We start from the raw sequence: 22,826 nt of genomic DNA on the forward strand, positions 1-22,826 counted from the left end.
GGAGATATTTCCTGCTAAGCTGTCTTTTCTTAGTCACGGTGCTAACTGATCCTGCCTAGGGCTCTGATTCCTGCAGTGAAGTAAACAGAGGGCTTTAGATTAGATTTGTGACCACTGTGACCATTTTTATATGCCGAAATCCAGCTGCAAACCAGTTCTTCTCTTTCTGCATCATGTGAAATCCTGGCTGGGGAGGAGGGTCTAAAACATTGTTGTTACAAATTGTAACAACTTTCCCACAGCTTACAGACAGCATGTAGGAACTACATAACCCACAATGCATTGCACTGTAATGTTCCTTTCCTTACTGACGTCACGTGTGCAGGGAATTGTGGGATTAGCGAACTGTATATTACACTTCATGAAAAGGCTGCATATTTTTTAATTGATGTATATTGCAAAGTTGCTTGGAATTATGTTTACTTTTCAAAAAGCTCAAGTTGTGTTTGGGTTGGGTTCCCAAATTAAATAAACTCAATAGGATTGTTCTGCCCCCAATATGGATTCATGCAGCTTAGTTACCATCAAGTACAAGGTACTGTTATATTATTACAGAGAAAAGGGAATCATTTAACCATTAAATAAACCCAATAGGGCTGTTCTGCCCCTAATAAGGGGTAATTATATCTTAGTTGGGATCAAGTACAGGTACTGTTTTATTATTACAAAGAAAAGGGAATCATTTAACCATTAAATAAACCCAATAGGGCTGTTCTGCCCCCAATAAGGGGTAATTATATCTTAGTTGGGATCAAGTACAGGTACTGTTTTATTATTACAAAGAAAAGGGAATCATTTAACCATTAAATAAACCCAATAGGGCTGTTCTGCCCCCAATAAGGGGTAATTATATCTTAGTTGGGATCAAGTACAGGTACTGTTTTATTATTACAAAGAAAAGGGAATCATTTAACCATTAAATAAACCCAATAGGACTGTTCTGCCCCCAATAAGGGGTAATTATATCTTAGTTGGGATCAAGTACAGGTACTGTTTTATTATTACAGAGAAAAGGGAATCATTTAACCATTAAATAAACCCAATAGGGCTGTTCTGCCCCCAATAAGGGGTAATTATATCTTAGTTGGGATCAAGTACAGGTACTGTTTTATTATTACAGAGAAAAGGGAATCATTTAACCATTAAATAAACCCAATAGGACTGTTCTGCCCCCAATAAGGGGTAATTATATTTTAGTTGGGATCAAGTACAGGTACTGTTTTATTATTACAAAGACAAAGGAAATCATTTTTAAAAATTAGAATTATTTGCTTGAAATGGACTGGATGGGAGATGGCCTTCCTGCAATTTAGAGCTTTCTGGATAACAGGTTTCTGGATAATGGATCCCATATACTGAGATGCTAGAATCTCAGCCATGAAAGCAAGGCAGCACTGTTACCCTTAAAGAATAAGATTATTTTCACCAAAACTTTTACATATTAAGGCTCTTTTATGAAGCAGGTGCAACATTTGTGCTCGATTCACTCTTTACTAGTGATGAGCGAATCTGTCCCGTTTCGCTTCACCATAAAATTTGCGAAACGGCGAAAAATTTTGCGAAACGCATTTGTCACGCAATTTTTTTGTCACCCTTGTCTTTTTTTTTTCGCCCAATTTGACCGCAACAAAAACATTTTTACGCGTGGAAAATTTTTTTGCAGCAAATTTTCACGAAAGTTTTGAGAAACAATCTGCCAAGGGCAAAATATGGAAATTCTCTGCGAATCCATGCCTGCCGAAAAAATTCGCTCATCACTACTCTTTACTAGTCATGAGCAAATTTTTTCGCCAGGCATGGATTTGCAGCAAGTTTCCACATTTCGCCATTGGCAAATTGTTTTGCGATATTAATCTTGTTTCAAAAAAAGTCCTTGGTCGCATCTAATTGAGCAAGGTCGCGTCAAAATAGGCACGGTCGCGCCAGAAAACGTGGGCAACAAAAAAAAAAGACGCAGGCGACAAAAAAGTCATGCGACAAATGCGTTTCGTGAATTCTTCGCTGTTTCACAAATTTTCTTGTTGTTTTGCGAATTTTACGGAGAAGCGAAACGGACAGATTCGTTCTTCACTACTTTTTACTCATAATGCAGCTTTATTTCTCAGAATTCCAGCCTAATAGCAAATCCCCTGCAATTGCACATTGTTTCCCAATGCTGACACATATTAGCATCTTGGTTAGTAAATCGCCTGGTTAGTAAATCAAGTGCAATTTGCAATTGCGCCCAATGTGGGCACATACTTCATCATTTCCAACCTATGCAGAACTGTAACAAACTGCCGACTGTAAAACTTGGTCCAATCAAGTGTAATAATGGGAATTATAATGTCTAAACAGCAATTCATTTAAACAGCGTTCTGTCTTCCCCCGACCTGCCGCTGGAAGATCTGCACCTATAATGATAATTTTTAGTTTCTGATCATTAAAGACTTCTTTCTGACGTCTCTCATGGAAGCGCAGTAAAAAAACAAAGAAAAATAAATCTAGTTAATGATGTGGCTTCTAGAATTATAGTGTTGCGAGTTTCCCCTACACCAGCGATTTTGGGAGTAAATTCAGGCAGAAGCTATTTTACGATGCCGCACCATACCAGCTATACTGTGAGGGATCTAATAAGAATGTTTGCCCTTCTGGGATTCATTGCTTGTTAAAAATATCCAGGTGAAAAGCATTTCCACTACATTCTCTCCTTAAAGAGAAGAGAAAAGCATTTCCAGCTTTTAAATGGGGGTCTCTGACTCCAGCAGCCAATAAACTATTGCTCTGTGAGGCTACAAATGTACTGTTATTGTAATTTCAATCAAACCATCTCCTATTCATGCTTGAGTCTGTAATTCAAACCACTGTCTGGTTGCTAGGGTAATTCGCACCCTAGCAACCATATAGTTGCTGAAATTCCAGACTGTGGATCGGCTGAACAGAAAGCGAATGAATTCTAAAACAACAAATAAAAATGAAGAGCAAATGCAAATTGTCTCAGAATAGCACTCTACATCATACTAAAATTTAATTCAAAGGTGAGCTGCCCCTTTAACCAAAGCCAACCAAACCTTATTTGGCCACAAAGGAAAAGATAAATTTTTTTGCTAAATTTGACCAAAAAGCAAAATGTAACTCTATATAGAAGGATATCGCCAAACAGGAGCCCCACTGCATCTGTCCTGCCTCTTCTGCTGAGTCCTGTGCAAGTGTTCCTATGATAGAGGAACCCTATGGCTACAACACCTTGAACGTGACTGTAATTACAGGGTTCCCATAGTGCAGGGATCCCCAACCTTTTATACCCTTGAGCCATATTCAAATGAAAAAAGTGTTGGGGAGCAACACAAGCATGAAAAAAGTTCCTGGGGGTGCAAATAAGAGCTATAATTGGCTATTTGGTAGCCTCTATGTGGACTGGCAGCCTATAGAAGGCTCTGTTTGGCTTTGCATTGGGTTTTATGCAATCAAAACTTGCCCCCAAGCCTGAAATTCAAACATAAGTCCCTACTTTGAGGCCACTGGGAGCAACATCAAAGGGGGTGGTGAGCAACATGTTCCCGAGCCACTGGTTGGGGATCACTGCCATAGTGGGTTGCATTAATAGATACAAATACAATACAGGTGCAATAAGACTATTATTAGCTACCAAAGTTTTGGGAAAGTACAACATTCCATGGGTAGGCCAACACTACAACCCACAGCCTGCCAGTGTGCAGGGGCCCAACTGGGGTCCAACAGGATTTGGGCCCACCATGTTTTCTTCCAGTACACTGGTGTGCCAGTCTGACCCTGGTCAGGTCCTATTCTTCAATTTAAGGGAACTGGTAGAACTCGCTTTCCTCTGAAACAGTTTGCATACACCTAAGACATAATTGCTAATTACACTAAAAGCTCTTTAGGCTCTTTGATCATAGCCAGTGACACCTGCTTTGTACAGTATCAGTGCACGACCGGAAGGTTTGCTGCCAACATGTAAGCGAGCTGCAATGCAATCCCCAGCAATTAATTGCTAACGAGCAACCACATATAAGGAACCTCCTGGGACATCAGTACATGAATGGGCCAAACATCATGTAGATTAATGGCATATATTTTTCCTGATATGAGTGGGTGCTGTTTTACCATGCAAGGTAGCCAGTGAATCAAACTGTGCTCCGTGACTACTCAAGACTGAATTGCTGTCTCCTTGTCTCACACCCGACCAAATTGCCCCAGTGTAGCTCTGCAGCACTTTGATTCTAGAAGAGAGCGGCTATGGGTTAAAATCTCCCTTTAGGGAATGTTCACATTAGATACAGTATAAAAGCACATAGGTAAAATAATTGTGATTTAATCCATCAGGATCTCCCATTTTGAATTTATATAAATCTGCCTATAAATACTGTGTGGGTTTCCTCTGGATACCCTATTTTCCTTCCACACTCCATAAACTAAGGGGCTCATTTATAAACACTAGGCAAATTTGCACCTGGGCAGTAACCCATAGCAACCAATCAGTGTCAGCTGCCTGCAATGCCACATCCCCCCCAGCTCTTACCTTTCCTGCACCAGAGGGGGTTCAGGGGGGCTGCATCACTATTTCAGAGAACCCAATTGAGGTCTCTACACTAGCAGAGCCAGGTTTCCAGTTTAAAAAACTAGAAGCTTTTTCTGCCCCAGTAACTTTGGGGGTGCTGACTCCTGAGGGGAGTTTTTCAAGTTGCCTCGTGGCAGCAGGGCCCCTGAATCAGTGCTAAGTTTTTTGAGCCAGCTGCAAGTACAATAATAAAATCAAACATCTGATCATTGCCATGGGTAACTGCCAGGACCAATTTGCCCAGTGTTTATTAATGACCCCCCCACAGGTAGATTAGATAGGTCCTGATCAAATTGCCTGCAGTGTGTGTATGTGATAGGGACCTTAGATTGTCAGCTCCACTGGGGCAAGGCCTTATGCGTTTAAAGCTGGCCATACACGTGGCGATCTGACGATGGTCGCACGAAACATCGTCAGATCCGCCACACACAGTCAGGGCTGAAACAGCAGATAAGGAGGTAGAAACAATAGAATTTCTACCTCCTTCTGCCGATTCAGCCCTGACGGCAGATTTTGGTCAGGCTCCTTCTATGGCGCCCGATCAAAATTTTCTAACCTGGCCGATCGGCGAGTCGTCCGATATCAGCAGCTTCCTGCGATATCGGTCGACTCGCCGACATGCCATACACGCACCGAATATCGTACGAAACAAGGTTTCGTACGATAGTATCGGTGCGTGTATGGCCAGCTTAAGGGTAATGACACATGGGGAGATTTTGTTGCTCCTGAAACAAATCTTTGCTACCACAGATGACAGGAGTCTGTCCTGTTTTGCTTTGCCTAAAAAATCACGAAACCTTGCAGAAATTCAGAAAACGGCAGAAAAATTAGCAAAATGCGTAAAATGCTGCGCGCCAAGATATATTGTCACATGCATCAACAAACTGTTACACATTTTTTTTTGATGCAAGTGACTTTTTTTGCCAATGTCGAAACGTGAAAAATACGCTGCAAACCCAGGCCTGGTGCACAACTTTCTGTCATCACTAGCTGGCAAAACAAGAGAAGCTTTATATAGACTTTCATTTGCCACTTTTTGTGCCACGTCCATCTACTTTGGCTAGTGTTTTGTGTTACTGGTGTTTTTACCAGGCACGGATTTTGCACCAAAATTCCTCATCTCACCAACTGCAAATTTTTTCACAAAAACTGAAACAAATATTTGCAGTGAAAAAAATGTTACCGGTGTGGGACCTGTTATCCAGAATGCTTAGGACCTGGGGTTTTCCGGATAAGGGATCTTTCCGTAATTTGGATCTCCATAACTTAAATCTGCTAAACATCATTCAAATATTGAATAAACCCAATAGGCTTGTTTTGCCTCCAATAAGGATTAATTATATCTTAGTTGGTATCAAGTACAGGTACTGTTTTATTATTACAGAGAAAAGGGAATCATTTAACCATTAAATAAACCCAATAGGGCTGTTCTGCCCCCAATAAGGGGTAATTATATCTTAGTTGGGATCAAATACAAGCAACTGTTTTATTATTACAGAGAAAAGGGAATCAATTAACCATTAAATAAACCTAATAGGGCTGTTCTGCCCCCAATAAGGGGTAATTATATCTTAGTTGGGATCAAGTACAAGTGCTGTTTTATTATTACAGAGAAAAGGGAATCATTTAACCATTAAATAAACCCAATAGGGCTGTTCTGCCCCCAATAAGGGGTAATTATATCTTAGTTGGGATCAAGTACAGGTACTGTTTTATTATTACCGAGAAAAAGGAAATCATTTATAAAAATTTGAATTATTTGCTTGTAATGGAGTCTATGGGCGATGGCATTTCCGTTATTCGGAACTTTCTGGATAACTGGTTTCTGGATAAGGGATCCCATACCTGTACATTGATTTTTAAGCATTTGGAGTGAGAAAAAAAATTCACGTGAGTAAAAAAAAGTTGCACGGTAGCCGCGAGAAAAGCTATTAACGTAAAGGCATTTTGCAAATTTTTTGCCGCTTTGCAAGTTTTTCCACAGTTTCCAGCAAAGCGAAACGGGACAGACTTGCTCATTACTGTTCTGTACTGAATTTTTCAAAATGACAGAATTCAGTGAAAAACAGAATATTGACTGAAGGACAACATAGCCACAACATCTGACTCTTATCCTTATTATTAAACATAAGATAAATATTAATTGTACAAAGCTAAGAATATGATTTGCCATTTCATTCCGTTGTCTGTTTCATTTTTAATTGCCCGGCGACTGAATGACTTACCTTAAATCGCAGCTCTTAGTCCCAATAGCCTCTCAGAATGGGCACCAATGAGAGAAAAAAACAATCACTTCTTCCTTTGAAGGAGCTTTTTTTATAACTGGTCTTTGAGTTTTTTCCCTACTTTTAATACAGTTCCCAGTCCCCGTTGTTACAAAGCAGGCTCGTGGAGACCAGCTCCACTCGGGATGCGCCTTCCTTCTCACACATGAGTTAAGGGTGACAGCTGATTTTATTTTTGCATGCATGCAGAATAGGTGGAACTTCGGGGGCTATTTTTAGGGACTGAGGACTGAATGCAGAGTGTCTGAGTCAATTACTAGATGTAGAAACCTGTTATGAAACCAGCCTTGCCTTATACATTGGCACTCGGAAAGGCTAACAAGAGAGGTAAAGTGACATTTTAAAATACATTCAGATTTATTTTCAAAAAAGTAAAAAAAAAAAAGTTAAAAATAATAAAAATAAACAAATAAATAATCCCTAATTTTCCTAATTATGTGTAAGTGTCTGAGGGTATGGGGTTGTTTATCAACGTTCTAATTCAAACTCCCAATATTTGAATTATGGTTCAAAAACTCAAATGTTTAATATTTATTAAGTGCAGAAAATCAGAAAACTTTGGCATCTAAAAACTTGCGAATTTATGTAGAAGTCACTGGGATTTGTCCTAGGCAAAATTCAAGCTATTTTTACAAACTGAGATTTTTGAATTTTTTTGAGTTTGTAAATTCGAGGTTTTGGAATTTTTTTTATTCCATCGAGTTTTCCATATCTTGATTTTTTAATAAATAAGATTTGAGGTTTTTTTTTTTCAAAGTAGAAAAAACTCACAAAAATTTGAAAACTGATAAATAAGCCCATATGTGAATGCTAGGGTTGCCACCTGTCTGGTTTTGACCCGGAAAGCCCAGTTTTCGAAAGGGCTGCCCGTTTTCCCCTAATTAGGAGAACAGGGAAGGACTCAGTACCACTGACACAGAGATCAGCAAATCACCGATCGACGCACCAAAACCCCACCCAGTGATGTCATGCCCCCACCCCGCGATGTCATGGCCCCACCCAATGGTGTCATCCCCACCCCCTGTCCAACTTTCTTAGCTGGCAGAGGTGGCAACCCTAGTGTATGTTTGGTCAGTAAAAAAAAAATGGGTGATGTTAACCATAGCAACCAATCTGCAATTAGATTTGAATGGCCACCTATAAGTTAGAAAACAAAAGAAAAGATCTGATTGGTTGTTATGGGCAACATAACCGGTGATGTTGGTTTACTCACTATAATAAATATGGCCCTAAACTGGCAGTGGATTAAGGGGGACACAAAACATAACCCTGCCTAGGGCCCTATTTGATCTAAATCCATCTTAGCAAGTACTGGAAAATTTACTCTGGACTGTCCAAGTGGAAACGTGGAGCCCACCAAGGCATATTAAGGGGTTTTATACTCAACACATCCTATTTATGTAAAAATGAATTACTTTAGGCCCTTGAGGGCAGAGCCCTCATTTTCTATTATTTGATTTATCTGTATGATTGATGCTATGTTCCTTATCTAGAGCACTGTGGAATAAGTAGGCACCTTAGAATAAATAACAGGAATATTAAATATGTTGAAAAAAAATTCAAGAAGTTCTGGAGAAGAATTTCAGTTTCAATGTAACCAGCCTCCCATCATTCTCCTGGGTTATGGACCTTCGGGGGGCATAATATATGCAGAGGGAGGCAGGTAAAACTTTTTTGAAAACATTTATGAATGTAATTTTTAAGTCCTACTTATACAAGCTAAATTTAAGTTGTATTCCTTATCTTTATATTCAGGCCCTCTCCTATTCATATTTCAGTCTCTCATTCAAGCCACTGCCTGGTTGCTAAGGTAGACAAGACCCTAGCAACCAGATAGCTACTCAAATTTGGATTTAGCCGATCCGAATATAAGCCGAGGTACCTAATTTTACCTAAGAAAACTGGAAAAACGTATTGACTCGAGTATAAGCCTAGGGTGGGAAATGCAGCAGCTACTGCTAAGTTTTAACAATCAAAATAAATACCAATAAAATTACATTAATTGAGGCATCAGTGGGGTATATGTTTTTCAATATTTATTTCAAAGAAAAACAGTAAACTAGCTCTGTAAGCGGAGAAGACGGTCAACAAAAACAATATGAGTACTACCCCACGCTCATTGCACATTGGCAAACTGGCAGCAGACCCGGTCCCGGAGGAGATGTAAGGGGAAATAAGTATTGCTAGTGGGAGCCTAGGCCAGGGCGCTGGAGGGTCTGGTTGTGGGTGGCCTAATCTGCACACAAAGGAGAGAGGGTGCTTGTCTAGAGGGACCCATGGGACCCGACTCGAGTATAAGTCGAGGGTGACTTTTTCAGCACATTTTGAGTGCTGAAAAACTAGGCTTATACTCGAGTATATACAGTACTTTGTGGGGGAATTGAAAAGAGAAACAGTTGGGGAGAAGATCAATTCATTTTGGTTTGCTTCCAAAGTGATAAAGTGACTTGCATTGGGCTAGGGGGAACCCAATGGGCACAGGGTAAGTAGTGGAAATTTCCATTTGAGCTGAGGTGGCTCAATACCTTGATGGGACGTAAGGTATCTAGTGTAGGCAGAATGGGGTAAAACTAGGGTTGGGCAGTTATTGGAGGAGCAAGCAGGTCTGATCCTGACTCTCTTTGCCTCAAATGACTGTGAGCGGCCGGTTTCCAGGGGCAGCAAAAGGTTCCCTTTGGTAACTTTAGCAGCTAAATGAACATTTTTTAAAATGGAAATTCAGTTATTCCAGAGCAATAGCAATGCAGCCTCCCCTTGACTCATTCCGACGCCAAGGATAGAAGTGCGGAGTGGGTGGTGGGTAGTGATGAGCGAATCTGTCCCGTTTTGCTTCGCAGAAAAATTTGCAAATCTTTCAAAAGATTCGAGAAACGGTGAAAAATTCGCCTAACGGCAAAAATGTTGCGCGTTAAGAAAAATTGTCGCCCGCGACAATTCATTTGTCACCCACGGCTATTCTTTTGTTGACTGCAGCTATTTTTGTATGCACAGCGAATTTGTTCCGCAAACTTTTCGCCGCAAATCCATGCCTGGCGAAACATTTCACCCATCGCTAGTGGTAGGTGGTGGGTGGGGGCAACGGGGAGAAGGGCCCTGGAAACACAAGTTCTTGGTGTGGGTTCTACAAGCTCTTTGGCCTGATTACTGTTAAATGGCTACATCATTACAGGTGATTCAGTTACAATACTCTGTATATATTTAGTTAATGCTTTTCTACTTTTTTTTTATCCCAAACTGTGTCTTTTTATTGTTGCTCCCACTTCTTCTCCTTGGACATAATCAGCAGCTAAGTTGTGTATGCCTTGCCTCCTGTGTGCGACTAATGGAAAAAACGTATTTTTCTACTGCGCACTGACCAAATCCTGAATGTATTGGTGATGCACTGCTTTTTCTGGGCTTGCCACGGTTTCTAACACCCTCAGAGGACAAAAATCGAAAAGACACAAAAGGGCATTTGCTAAATACAAAATCTAATTAGCATTAGAAATACTTTGCGAGGGCTTTATGAGTCAATCATATTTTGTGCTATATTAATATATGCAAGCCGGCACTTATCAGATTAAAATTTCAAAGGCTCCTATGCAGAGCTTGCGTGCGTCTGTAAAATGAGTGCTTAGTTTATCCCTGGGAGTAATCCATGAGTGGGAAAAATAAATACAGTTGCATAAACTGGATAAAATAATTATTCTAAGATAAATAACTGGTTTTGCCCCAAATCCTTTTGCATTACTATAGTGAGTACATTCAGATAGGGTGTTACCTGTTGCTCTTGGGTGGCTGCTAATGATTTCTCTCACCCAGGGAGGTTTAACAGAATATTTAGTTACATTGTTAAATAAATTGCTTGGATGAAAGAGACTATAAATCCATCAAGTTCATTTGCTGGTGCTGCTAACAACTTCTGTCTCTTTCTGTCTCTCTTTTTCTATCTATCTATCTATCTATCTATCTATCTATCTATCTATATCTATCTATTATCTATCTATCTATCTATCTATCTATCTATCTATATCTATATCTATTTCTATCTATCTGTCTGTCTGTCTGTCTATCTATCTATCTATCTATCTATCTATCTATCTATCTATCTTTCTATCTATCTATCTATCTATCTATCTATCATCTATCTATCTATCTATCTATCTATCTATCTATCTATCTATCTATATCTATATCTATTTCTATCTGTCTGTCTGTCTGTCTATCTATCTATCGATCTATCTATCTATCTATCTATCTATTATCTATCTATCTATATATCTGTCTTTCTTTCTGCCTCTTTTTTTGCTATCAATTATCTATCCATCTATAATCTATTTATCTACCGATCATTTTCCTATCTATCTTTTAGACCAGCTGTCTATCTATATCTATTTATCATCTATCTCTATCTATCATGTATCAGTCTGTCTGTCCTGTCTGTCTGCCCTGTATGTCTATCATCTGCAGTATGTTCCATCTATCATCTATTATTATATTATCTCTATCAGAACCTTATTAATAGGGATGAGCGAATCTGTCCCATTTCGCTTTGGCGAAAAACTGCAACATCATTTTTTTTAATGCATGCAACTATTTTTTGTATTTACATGGTGATGACCAGGAAGGAACAGGAGTGAAAAATGCAGAGGGGAGCAGACAGAAGACTCAAGGGCTGGGGGTAGGTAAGCAGACAGAAGAGGTACATGCCTAGTGCCCCCTCCAACATTGTGCCCTAGGCACTAGCCTTTTCTGCCTTTTCTTCCCCTAGTTCTGGCCCTGGGTCCCTGGGCCCCTTAAGTGAAGAGTATCTGACCCAGATACAAGTACAGACATCTCTAGCAGCATTATTTTTTAAAATAATTTGTGAGATCTACAGTATAGGCATAATTATAGTCTTCATGACTTTATACTTATAATTGCTCATTTATTATTGCTCACCCAATAGCAGAGCCATAATATAAATTGTTACGCAGTGTGCACCTTGTAGTCTCCACAGGTATTATCACTAGAGGGGATCTAACCAAATGTTACACCCCACTTCAGTTACATATTAAATAGCTTTACATTGTAATTCATTTCTAGTGATGAGTGAATCTGTTCCAATTTGCTTCACCGGAAAATTTGTGAATCTTTCAAAAGATATGTGAAATGGCAAAAAATTTTTGAAACGGGGAAAATTTTGTGTGTCAAAAGAAAAAATTGTTGTGCGCAACTTTTCTTTTGATGTGCAACATTTTTTTTATTGTGACAAAAATTTTTGACGCACGGCAAATTTTCCCATGGCGAATTTTTCCGCCACCAATGGCAAAATTAGGAAATTCGCCACAAATCCATGCTTGCCGAATTAGTTCGCCCATCACTACTAATTTCTATTTATTGTGATAACAAAGAGGGTTTCTAGCACTAGGGAAGAAGCTGACGGCAGTAGTCAGCGCGCCTGGAGTCAGCCTGCATATTTGATTGAGGGGAATATTGTGCTTGCAATAGATTAGGAGCCCAGTCAGCAGATTTCCATCAGAGCTGTCAGAGGCCACTGATGTACAACCGAGAAGGAATCAATTTGTCTCTGGAGATAGTTCACCATGTTAGAAACAAAGTTTGCTGAAATACATTATTTTGTCACACTGTGAGATTCAAAGGAGAATTAAGGCTAAACAAAACAGTAAAAAATTGTAAAGAAAAAATATGCACAAAATACAAAATAAAGTCCAAGTGCAAGGAATGGTCTTCCTTATCCTTACTAAAGTATATCTAAAAGTGAAAATTTCCTTTCACCAGACCTGCACTGGCAATCTGTGGGTTCTGGCAAATGCCAGAGGGGCTGCTGTAAGATGCCATAGACACTCACTATTTATTGGGCTGGTGGGTGCTGGTTGGGCCTCTGTGTGTTTTTCATGCCCAATCCTGTGGGTGGGGCAGGGGGGCAGTAAAGGGTGCCGGCCCTGTATGTCTGCTGCCCACCAGCAGGGCCGCTGTGAAGGTATGTAGTCCTGTAAGTAAGATCCATCCCTGTCATGGTGTCGGTTGGAACAATTTACTTACAACAAGTGAAATGCATTTGTTTATCTCTGCATCTAGCCGTTTCGTTTCACAAGGCAGACATTGCAATGTCTCCTTGTGCAAGATTACTGCTGGTTCCAGTTTTTGGCCGCAGGTTTGAGAAATATTTGCAACCTTTAATCGGGAGACCTACAGAAGAGGCATTGGGACCCTGAGCAAGTTCACGTTAACAGCATAAAAAGCTTTTCTAAAAATGTGTTCTTTGCTCTCTTTCTGAGGACCACATGGCCACCATCTTGGAGAAGGAGCTCTCAAGGTTGTCCTCTTTAGACCTATAACTGTGCATGTACTTCCATGAAACCCTGCACCATTGCTAAAGCAACAAGCAGCAGCTGCTAAATGGGCAAGAACAAGCCCACCTGGTTGTGCAGTTAGGGGAATTCTGGGTTTCTGAGCACAATGGTACATGGTCAAGATACACCCAAAATATACAACTAATGGTTTGGTGTTTCTGGCTACACTTGGAGGAGAAAGATTGGATGTATCCTCTGAAAAATACCCCATTTATAGAACTAAATATAACTTTATGTTCAGCCTTTCTATGCTGTCTATGGGTCTTTGGATGCCATTCACACAACAGAGACTAGGGTCCAATAAATCAGTGACAATAAACTTGCCACTTGCCTGCAGGTTTTTGAAGTCTGGGAGGAAATCCACAGAGACACAGAGAGAATATATTATTATTATTATTCCATTATAATGATGTATTTATAAAGCACCACTACTATATTTCCTCAGTGCTATAATTGAAATGATAATAAACTAATAAAATAATGCATATTACATACAAACAGTATGGCAGCAGTGCTAACTCCTAAGCCACTGTGCCACCTACCATAATGTTATTGGACATATTGGAGTTTCCTTCCTGTACACCAAACTATAACACTGTCCCACTGCGCCCCCTAATTTTGCTATAGAAGTTGCTGAAAAGTGTAATTATAGATGCAAGAAAATTCACAAATGAGAATTCTACTGATCAAAAAACTTTATTACAAATGCAAAAGAATCTGCCAATGAGAATGTTGATTTCCAGCACTGTGTCAGGCATCTTGCTGTTGTAGAGATAATTATGTCATTTTATTTCTTCATTATATTACACTGGAATCAAACATGGGAATAAAGGGCAGACTCAGCTGGGATTCTGGAAAGATTTCTTGCATTTTAAAGCAGTTAAAAAAGGTTTCCCTAAATCTCCACAGCCAGCGTTTGTGATAGCAGCAAGGTGCCTGACACAGTCCTGGGAATTATCATTCTGAATGGTAAATTCTTTTGCATTTATAATGAAGTTTTAGGTTGGTGGAATTCCCATTGGCGATTTTTTTTTTGTATCTAGAATTACATTTCTATATATACATTAATATATGTAATTACATGACACATTTTTGGCAACTTCTATAGAAAACTAGTGTAAACACAGAGGTACAATAAAATAAACCTTGCAGCGCTGCTCAACCAAACTTTACTCAGCTGTTGCTGGACTAAAAATCCCAGAATAATATAACATATAATGAAGGGTGAGGCATGCTGGGCACTGTAGTCCAGCAAAATCAGGGTTGTATTCTTAAAGCAATATTGCACAATAAAACCTTCCCCTAAATCTCCAGGGCCAGTGGCTGCATTAAAATGCAAGAAATCCTCCAATGAGAATCCCAGCTGATGTGTGTAAATCTGGCTCCCTGTTCTCTGTTCCAGCAATTGGAGTTGGGAGCATTAAGCATAGTTTCCCAGCACTGAACAAGTCTGTCCTTTATCCCCATGTCTGATTCCTGTGTCATATAATGAAGGGAAAAATTACATAATTATCTCTATATGTAAGATAACAGCAAGATGCCTGACACAGTGCTGGGAATCAGCAATTTCATTGGTCATTTCTTTTGCATTTATAATGAACTTTTTGATCAGTAGAATTCTTATTGGTGAATTTTCTTGCATCTATAATTACATTTTTTGGCAACTTCTATAGCAAAACTAGGGTGCGAAGTGGGACAGTTTACAACCCCTTTATATCCATAGAAACAAACAGCCAAACAGACACAAGAGGAACCCCCCAAAAACAATCCTGCTTGCCCTATGTTTAGCAATCTTAAAGAGGCATTATACAAAATTTTTCTAAAACCTCTTCCTTTCTAATACTTGTAATGTAATATCATCACACAAAAAAACATAAAATTATGCTTTATGTTAGATATCAGCGAGATGCTTGAGCTCTGTGACTCTGTTGCATCTATAATTAACGTTGTGTCACTTTTAAAAGCCAGGGGGCGCTGAAAGGAAAAGGCTCCCTGTAACACCAGTAGACACCAGTGCCCTTCTTTCTTTTTATATTGAGGACAATGGGCACTATACTAACACAGGGCTTTATTTATAATAGTGATCTCCAGTAAACATTACGTCATACAACAGTCTATGTATATCCATGTGCATCCATTGGTGAATTTCCCGGTACTTAGTAAATCAAGCCCTCTGTATATGACATATCATTTATATTTATAATCTCGCTTCTCATTCTCGCCAAGTCATAACATTTAAAAGCCATCCGTTACCGTTATAAATTGCAGCGTTAGCTGGGATCCATGCCTATTTTTACAGAGTCACCGCTCTAGTGTGTGACTATTGTGCCTGATGTCAAGGGACACAAATAGGACTGTGACTGAAGCAAATCGCTTCTGCTGAGATCACCGGGGGAAACAGATGCTTCTGGCAAACAAGGGGTTAAGCCCAAGATGGCCCAAACTATAAAATGGGCACAAAAATAGAGCAAAACTTTGCTGATGTGTTTGTATTAATATTGCATACAGTGTACCGTATACTTGATACACACAGGCACGGAATTGGCGCAAAGCTATTAGTTCCATTATGTCATTAATTACATTTCCCCGAGCGCTCCTAAGGCTCAGAAACGAATCCCTTGCCCCTGCGTTGGCTCCATTTAGCTGTAATTAAGAGTAACAAATTCACCTCTGCGAGGCACAGGAATTTGTTCTTTATTTTGTACTAAGGAATGTTCTGTGATATCCCCAAACGCAGATTTCCTGATGGAACATTAGCATGGCTGTCGGAGAGGGAGGGCAAAAGCACTTGCACTCACGTGTGAGTAAATAAATATAAAAGTCATGTTTGTATCCCTGTGAATAAATTGATGCATTTTGGGGAAAAAAATTCTAGCTATTTTTACAGCTGCTTCACACAACAGCCTACGGTCTTTAGAGGCACATTTAGAGGCCCTTTTATTGACATTCTGATTATCATGGTTTTAGAGTTTTTTGAAACCACAACTAAACTCATTTCCAGTAAAACCTCAACTGTTTATGTTTACTATTTACTAAAAGATCTGAATTGAAAAAGCACAAACAAAAAAAAAGGCTGAAAAAATGCAAAACCCACACATTTTTCAGCTAATGGAGCATCCAAAAAAAATCTAAAAAACTCTAATAACCAAGAAACAAAAGAAGATCTTCCAACTGGTAAAAGGACAACAGTCCATTGAGTTCTACATGACTATTACAGATTTTAGATGGTGTTTTTTTCCTTCTGATTTTTCAGTTTTTATGCATAATAAATGGCACAACATTTTTCCACAAAAAGTTTGAGTTTTCATGCAAATAACAAAAAGAAATTACAAGTGTTAGTAATTGCCCCCCTTAGTTTTCAACAGCCTATTATAAGATAAAATGAAAACCAAGAAATGTTTGGTATTGGCAACAAGTCAGCACCTATGTTATTAACTAAGAACAATGTTACAGACACAGTAGAGCTCGGACTTTACGTTTCCCAGGGGGCCGTGTCAAAATTGTGTAAATTCTGGGAAAATGTTTAATCGGGAAAACTAAAAATGCAGCTTACCCGAATGGGAGTGCAACAAAACAGTGTCAATTCCAGGAAGATATAAAATCCAAAGATGTAAAACCAGGGTTCTACTGTGTAGTTAAACCTTTTTGGATCAACCATTCAGTACTAGTTCCAAGATTGTACAGTCCATCCCTTATTTACCCCCTGGGGGACTTCCAGGACTACCTAGACCAGTGATCCCCAACCAGTGGCTTGGGGGCAACATGTTGCTCACCAACCCCTTGGTTGTTGCTCTCAGTGCCCCCAAACCAGGTAGTTATTTTTGAATTCCTGACTTGGGGGCAAGTTTTGGTTGAATAAAAACAAGATTTACTACCAAATAAAGCCCCCAGTAAGCTGATAGTGTGCATAGAGGCCCCTAATAGCCAATCTTAGCCCTTATTTGGCACCTCCATGAACTTTTATGATTTTTGTGTTGCTCTCCAAGTCTTTTTACATTTGACTGTGGCTCATGAGTAAGAAAGGTTGGGGACCCCTGATCTAGAGGAACAAATAGGCATTATTCTCAAACATTTAGGCTTATTGGCCATTACTCTGGGCCTATTGTACCTAGGCAGACCTGCTCCACACTTTGGGAACTACTGCCTTATGGTAATAGTGCACAGTGTTATTGTAGCTGAGACTTCAGGCGTTCAGGGGACAGCACCAAATCAGCTAAACTATCATCCCAAAAGTAGTCAAACAAATGATAGGACAAACACTTGCAGGTGATCAATAGCAGGAATTTAGCTCCACCCCCTGAGCCAGGAAAAGTCACTGCCCCTGCAAAAAGGCTTATGTATAACATAAATGTATCAATATATAAAATATATAGGATCTTACTAATGAGATTTTCCTGCTAATCTGATTGATATCAGCTAGAGAATCCAGTATAGTGACCCTACCCAAGCAGGCAGCTTAAAACTGTAATCTTGCCCATCATGGCTTCCCACTTAAACTACTTTTTAAATGTTACAGATATAAAGCTTTTTTTCATTCACAGTCTCCTCAAGGCACAATTCAAGGATTGATGTTTCAAATTGTGTAAATTGTTGCACATACAAGTGTGAAGAGGTGATGGCTGCCATTGCAGATTGTTGCCTTGTAATGATATCTTGGTTTCCCAAAGCTAAAATAAGTCAACTTTATTAGCAATCAAAAAGCATCTAGGGACGGCTGATGAAGGGAATGTAAAATGAAAAATATTTATCATGTCACAACTGGAACAGTTCTGGGGGCAAAGTGATTTCCTTTCAGTTCTAGTAAAAATATTTAACAGAAAACATCAGGATTTATGAACAGGCCCATAATAAATTATTGTGGCCTGAAGAGATATTTGTGTGCCAGTCTTATTGGTTAATTATTATTATTCTTCGTGCACTAGGACTGAGCATTCTCCTGTCACCCAGAATAATGACCATTAGAAATCATTAGGCTCCAGTGACGATATTGCCCAGAAAATCCATATGGTGTTTGTAAGGTTTTCCAAGACTACTATGAGAAATGTGCATGTGAGGAGCCAAATCTCCTTATCAAAGTTAAATTAGTAAAAAAGTTATGTAGATACACAAGAATGATTTATAGTTTATAGTTTGGCAGCAAGTCATTTCCATGATGGCTCCAGCATTGGCCAGTCTTGGCCAGAAAATCTTGAGAAAAATCTCAAAGGACTAATTACATTACAATATATATGTAAAGTGTAAGGGTGTTAGGCCTCTGGCCTAAATAGTTATGGACAAAATGGCCCACTCCACCCACTGAACCGTTTGCTAACAAACAGGGCCGCCATCAGGGGGGCACAGGGGGGACTGTTGTCCCGAGCCCAGACAAAGGGGGGCCGGCCGTGATACAGTTTTTTTTTAGCTCAAGCCCCCTTTAAAGAACTAAAGGCCCTGTCATTGGTGGCCAGCGGGAAATTTGATTGGTTGCGCCCCGTGCGTCCGTATGCTGGTTGGGGGGGGGGGTGCTGAGGGGAGCTGGAGGAAGTTGCTGGGTGGGAGGTGAAGGATAGTGGGAAGGATGCTGGGGGGAGCTGAAGGATGCTGAGGGGGAGGAGCTGGAGGACAAGGGAGGAGGGGTAACTGGAGGATGCTGGGGAGATGCTGCCTACCAATGTTTTAGGGGGCCCTGGCTACCAATGTCTGTGTGTCCTTTGTACTGATGGGAGGGGCCATTGGTGGGCAGGGCGTGGGAGGAGGGAGGCTCAGAAAATTTTGTTGTGTGGGGCCCCGTGATTGGTGACAAACCTCAGCACCAAAAGCTTATAGATTGTAAGCTCTTGTATTGTATGACCTCATTGCAACTGTATATTGAATCTTCTAGCACTGTTCTGACTTTTCAATGTATATAATTGTCATTATACTTATTATGCAACCTTCTTAGGGAACCCTGGCATTACTGGCAGGCCCAAACCCATTAAGGGGAGCAATGACCCTGGCCAATGTTGGAAAAGAGCATGTAATCCATTGCAAACTGGGCAAAGAGTTTGAAGCCCCTCTACTGTATAGTATCCCCACTCTTTCCTTGTTGCACAAAGGCACCCTGATGCATGACGCCAGATTCCCAAGATAGACTGAAATACTGGCCGGCACCCTGCCCTGAGAGGAAGCGCTCTGAAAGGCAAATCCCAATGTATTATATTTCCTTAATCAACGTGAGGATCATTTAGCACTTCTTTCCATTTCTAGCTGACTTTGTCAGAGCCTTGTTAATATTATGTCACAGCTAAGCTGCATGAAGCCAAATCTCTGCACCCAAAGGTATTTCAAGTAAAATTTCAAAGTAAAGCACTATGCCTATAATTCAAGGTTACTTCATTTTTTTCTCATGGGACCCAGATTAAAACACAAGTAACATCAAAGAGCTTTATACCTACAGCTGGAAAAAGTACCTATTTCAAAAAATAGTGTAATTTTGGAATAATATTGATAATAAATGTATGCAGAATTCATGTAAACAATAGTACAAATCAATGTGTTCCACAAACTCAGTGCCAAAGTATTGCAAAGATGTCAAACTTGGGTAGAAATCAGCTTATTAAGGGCAATTGCTGAAAGAAGAAGACATTTTTTCAATTTTTGGAATTTTGCATTTTTTTCAGTTTTTGTTTACTTGAATTTTATATTTATTAATTGGAAAAAAAATCTGACAAACTGATATAAAAGTCAATGGGAGGTGTATTTTTAGACTATCAATCTATTTCATTATTTGTGTTTTTTAAACAAAGGTTCAACAACTCATTGAAAATAAATGGAATAATGTGATAATGTGATCTTTATTGCAATATTTGTTTTTTTTTAACCTTAGAGGGGTACTAAACCCTGCTGTGCTGCACTGCTCAACCAAACGTTACTCAGCTGTTGCTGGACTACAAATCCCAGAACAATTTAACATATAATGAAGGCATGCTGGGAGCTGTAGTCCAGCAACATCAGCATTCGAAAGCAATATTGCACAATAAAATCTCCAGGGCCAGCGGCTGCATTAAAATTCAAGAAATCCTCCAATGAGAATCCCAGCTGATCTGTGTAAATCTGGCTCCCTGTTCTCTGTTCCAGCAATTGGAGTTGGGAGCATTAAGCACAGTTTCCCAGCACTGAACAAGTCTGTCCTTAATCCCCATGTCTGATTCCTGTGTCATATAATGAAGGGAAAATATTACATAATTATCTCTACATGTAAGATAACAGCAAGGTGCCTCATTGGTCAATTATTTTGCATTTATAATGAAGTTTTTGATCAGTAGAATTCTCATTGGTGAAATCTATAATTAAATTTTTTGGCATCTTCTATAGCAAAACTAGGGGGCGCAGTGGGACAGTGTTATGGCAGGGTTTACAACCCCTTTAACATGACAGTTTTTCCATTTCAAAGAGCGACAAGTTTATTAGAGCACAAGTAACATGGATGAGGAAGCCTCAAATCAAATTTCAAAATTAAGTTGGAGGCTTGCACATCTTGTAAACACTTACTAGTTTGGTTTCTACACAAATTGATTGTAGCCTTTTCACAACTTTTTTTTTCAGCTTTGCAGATGTTTCAAAGTTGTATAGCTGTACTGCATTTTATTTGTCAGTAAAGATTGGAATTGGTGACCTGGGAGACCTAGGAAACCTGTGTAAGCTTTATGGCCGATAGGTATCTTTGCATTGCACAGTGAATATATATATATCTGTAAGTGAGGAAGTTGTGGTTTTGTTGACACATTTCAAAGCCATTTAAGCAAAACTTATATTTCACTATATTTCCTCTCTGCTGTCGTTACAAAGAGTTTAGCAATCGCAGTAAGTTGGCTGTACCAAAGAAAGGTTAAGTAGATTGTTCTGGATTAGGAGTAATCTAGAATAAATGCAAAATGTCTTTTTTTTAGTAATATACTATACATACTAGTAATATGTCATGTAATATAACTGCTGGGCTTCTTTAGAGCAGGTTTAGATGTTTGCCAGGAGTGACTTGACATTAATTAACCCTAAATCTGTGATCAGAACTTTGCAGAGTCATGTGACCCAGGATAATCAGCCACTGACTTGCAGCTTCGGTGTCTCATTAGATTTAATAAAACTTGATACATTTTTAGCCAGCCCCTGATTGAAGATCCAGTAACAGTATAAAGCGATTGTTTTTCCTTTGTCATAAAGGCATTCTTTATTTCACTGAGCAAAGTACTCTTTATATTGTTTCATTCTGTATTACAAGAAATAAATATGTTCTAAAAATGTGTAGAAGTTTGCCATCATTCATCTCAATAGGGAATTTGTTTAGAAATGTAAATGCCCCTTAGTAAAACATTGTAGCGGCAGGTATTGTATGTGGAGAGGGATGTCAGTGCTGAGGGATCTAAGCCCTCTATATCCATCCCCTAGGTCAGGGGTCCCCAACCTTTCTTACTCAGGAGCCACAGTCAAATGTAAAGAGACTTGGGGAGCAACACAAGCACCATAGAAGTTCATGGAGGAGCCAAATAAGGGCTAAGATTGGCTATTAGGGGCCTCTATGCACACTATCAGCTTACAGGGGGCTTTATTTGGTAGGAAATCTTGTTTTTACTCAACCAAAACTTGCCCCCAAGTCAGGAATTCAAAAATAACTCCCTGGTTTGGGGGCACTGAGAGCAACATCCAAGGGGTTGGTGAGTAACATGTTGCTCCTGAGCCACTGGTTGGGGATCACTGCCCTAGGTCAGGGGTAGGGAACCTTGGCTCTCCAGCTGTGATAAAACTACAAATCCCAGCAAGCATTTTCCTTAATTAACCATGACTGTGGCTGTCAGACTCCTGCAATGCATTGTGGGACTGGTAGTTCCATAACAGCTGGAGAGCCAAGGTTCCCTACCCCTGCCCTAGGTCAAGATGACCAAATTTAAAGGGGTTGTGAACCCTACTATAACCCTGCCCCACTGCACCACTTAGTTTTTCTATAGAAGTTGCTGGAAAATGTAATTATAGATGCACCAAAGAGACTTCTACTGATCAAAAACTAAAATTGCAAAAGTATCTGCAATGAGAATACTGATTCCCAGCACTGTGTCAGGCATCTTGCTGGTATCTTACATACAGAGATAATTATGTCATTTTTTCCCTTCATTATATGACACAGAAATCAGACATGGGGATAAAAGATAGACTTGTTCAGTGCTGAGAAACTGTGCTTAATGCTCCCAACTCCAATTGCTCCAACAACTCTTTCTAGGTCTGAACACATAATGCCCTTATAAAGTTTGATGACAGTATAATTATGGCAGGCAAACATTATACAGTATTCACTTACAGTAGATACAAAAAGATGATAGACTTAATACTCTGGGGCCCCATTAATACATGCTATGTAGTAACCCATGGCAACCAATCAAATTTTTGCTTCTACCTTCAACTGCCTGAAAAAAACGATTATCATGGCTTGGTTTGTATGGGTTACTTCCCAGGTGCCCAAAGTTCCCCAACATTCACAAATGAGCCCCTCTTAGGGCCATGACACGTGGGGAGATTAGTCGTGCAGCGACAAATCTCCGTTGTCGCGCGCGACTAATCTCCCCGCAATCCCACCGGCTAGAATGTAAATCGCTGGTGGGATGGCATACGCGGCACAGTGATTTGCTGAAACTGCTTTGA

The 22,826-nt window shown here is 39.7% G+C and overlaps 1 protein-coding gene across 2 annotated transcripts in view; it reads right to left on the reverse strand.

Annotated features, from left to right (window-relative positions):
- xirp2 (xin actin binding repeat containing 2) overlaps nucleotides 1-22,826 on the reverse strand; it is an 85,874-nt gene that overhangs the window by 61,123 nt on the left and 1,925 nt on the right. Inside the window, exon 1 of one of the 2 annotated variants that reach the window (XM_012971306.2) lies at nucleotides 6,784-6,998. The exons of the other annotated variant lie outside the window; for it this stretch is intronic. The gene's annotated coding sequence lies outside the window, so the exon portion shown is untranslated. Of the gene's footprint in view, nucleotides 1-6,783; nucleotides 6,999-22,826 lie in introns of those variants that run through there. 2 annotated transcript variants of the gene reach the window in all.

This window comes from Xenopus tropicalis, chromosome 9, assembly GCF_000004195.4.
Source record: "Xenopus tropicalis strain Nigerian chromosome 9, UCB_Xtro_10.0, whole genome shotgun sequence".
In the NCBI taxonomy this organism is placed as follows: domain Eukaryota; kingdom Metazoa; phylum Chordata; class Amphibia; order Anura; family Pipidae; genus Xenopus; species Xenopus tropicalis.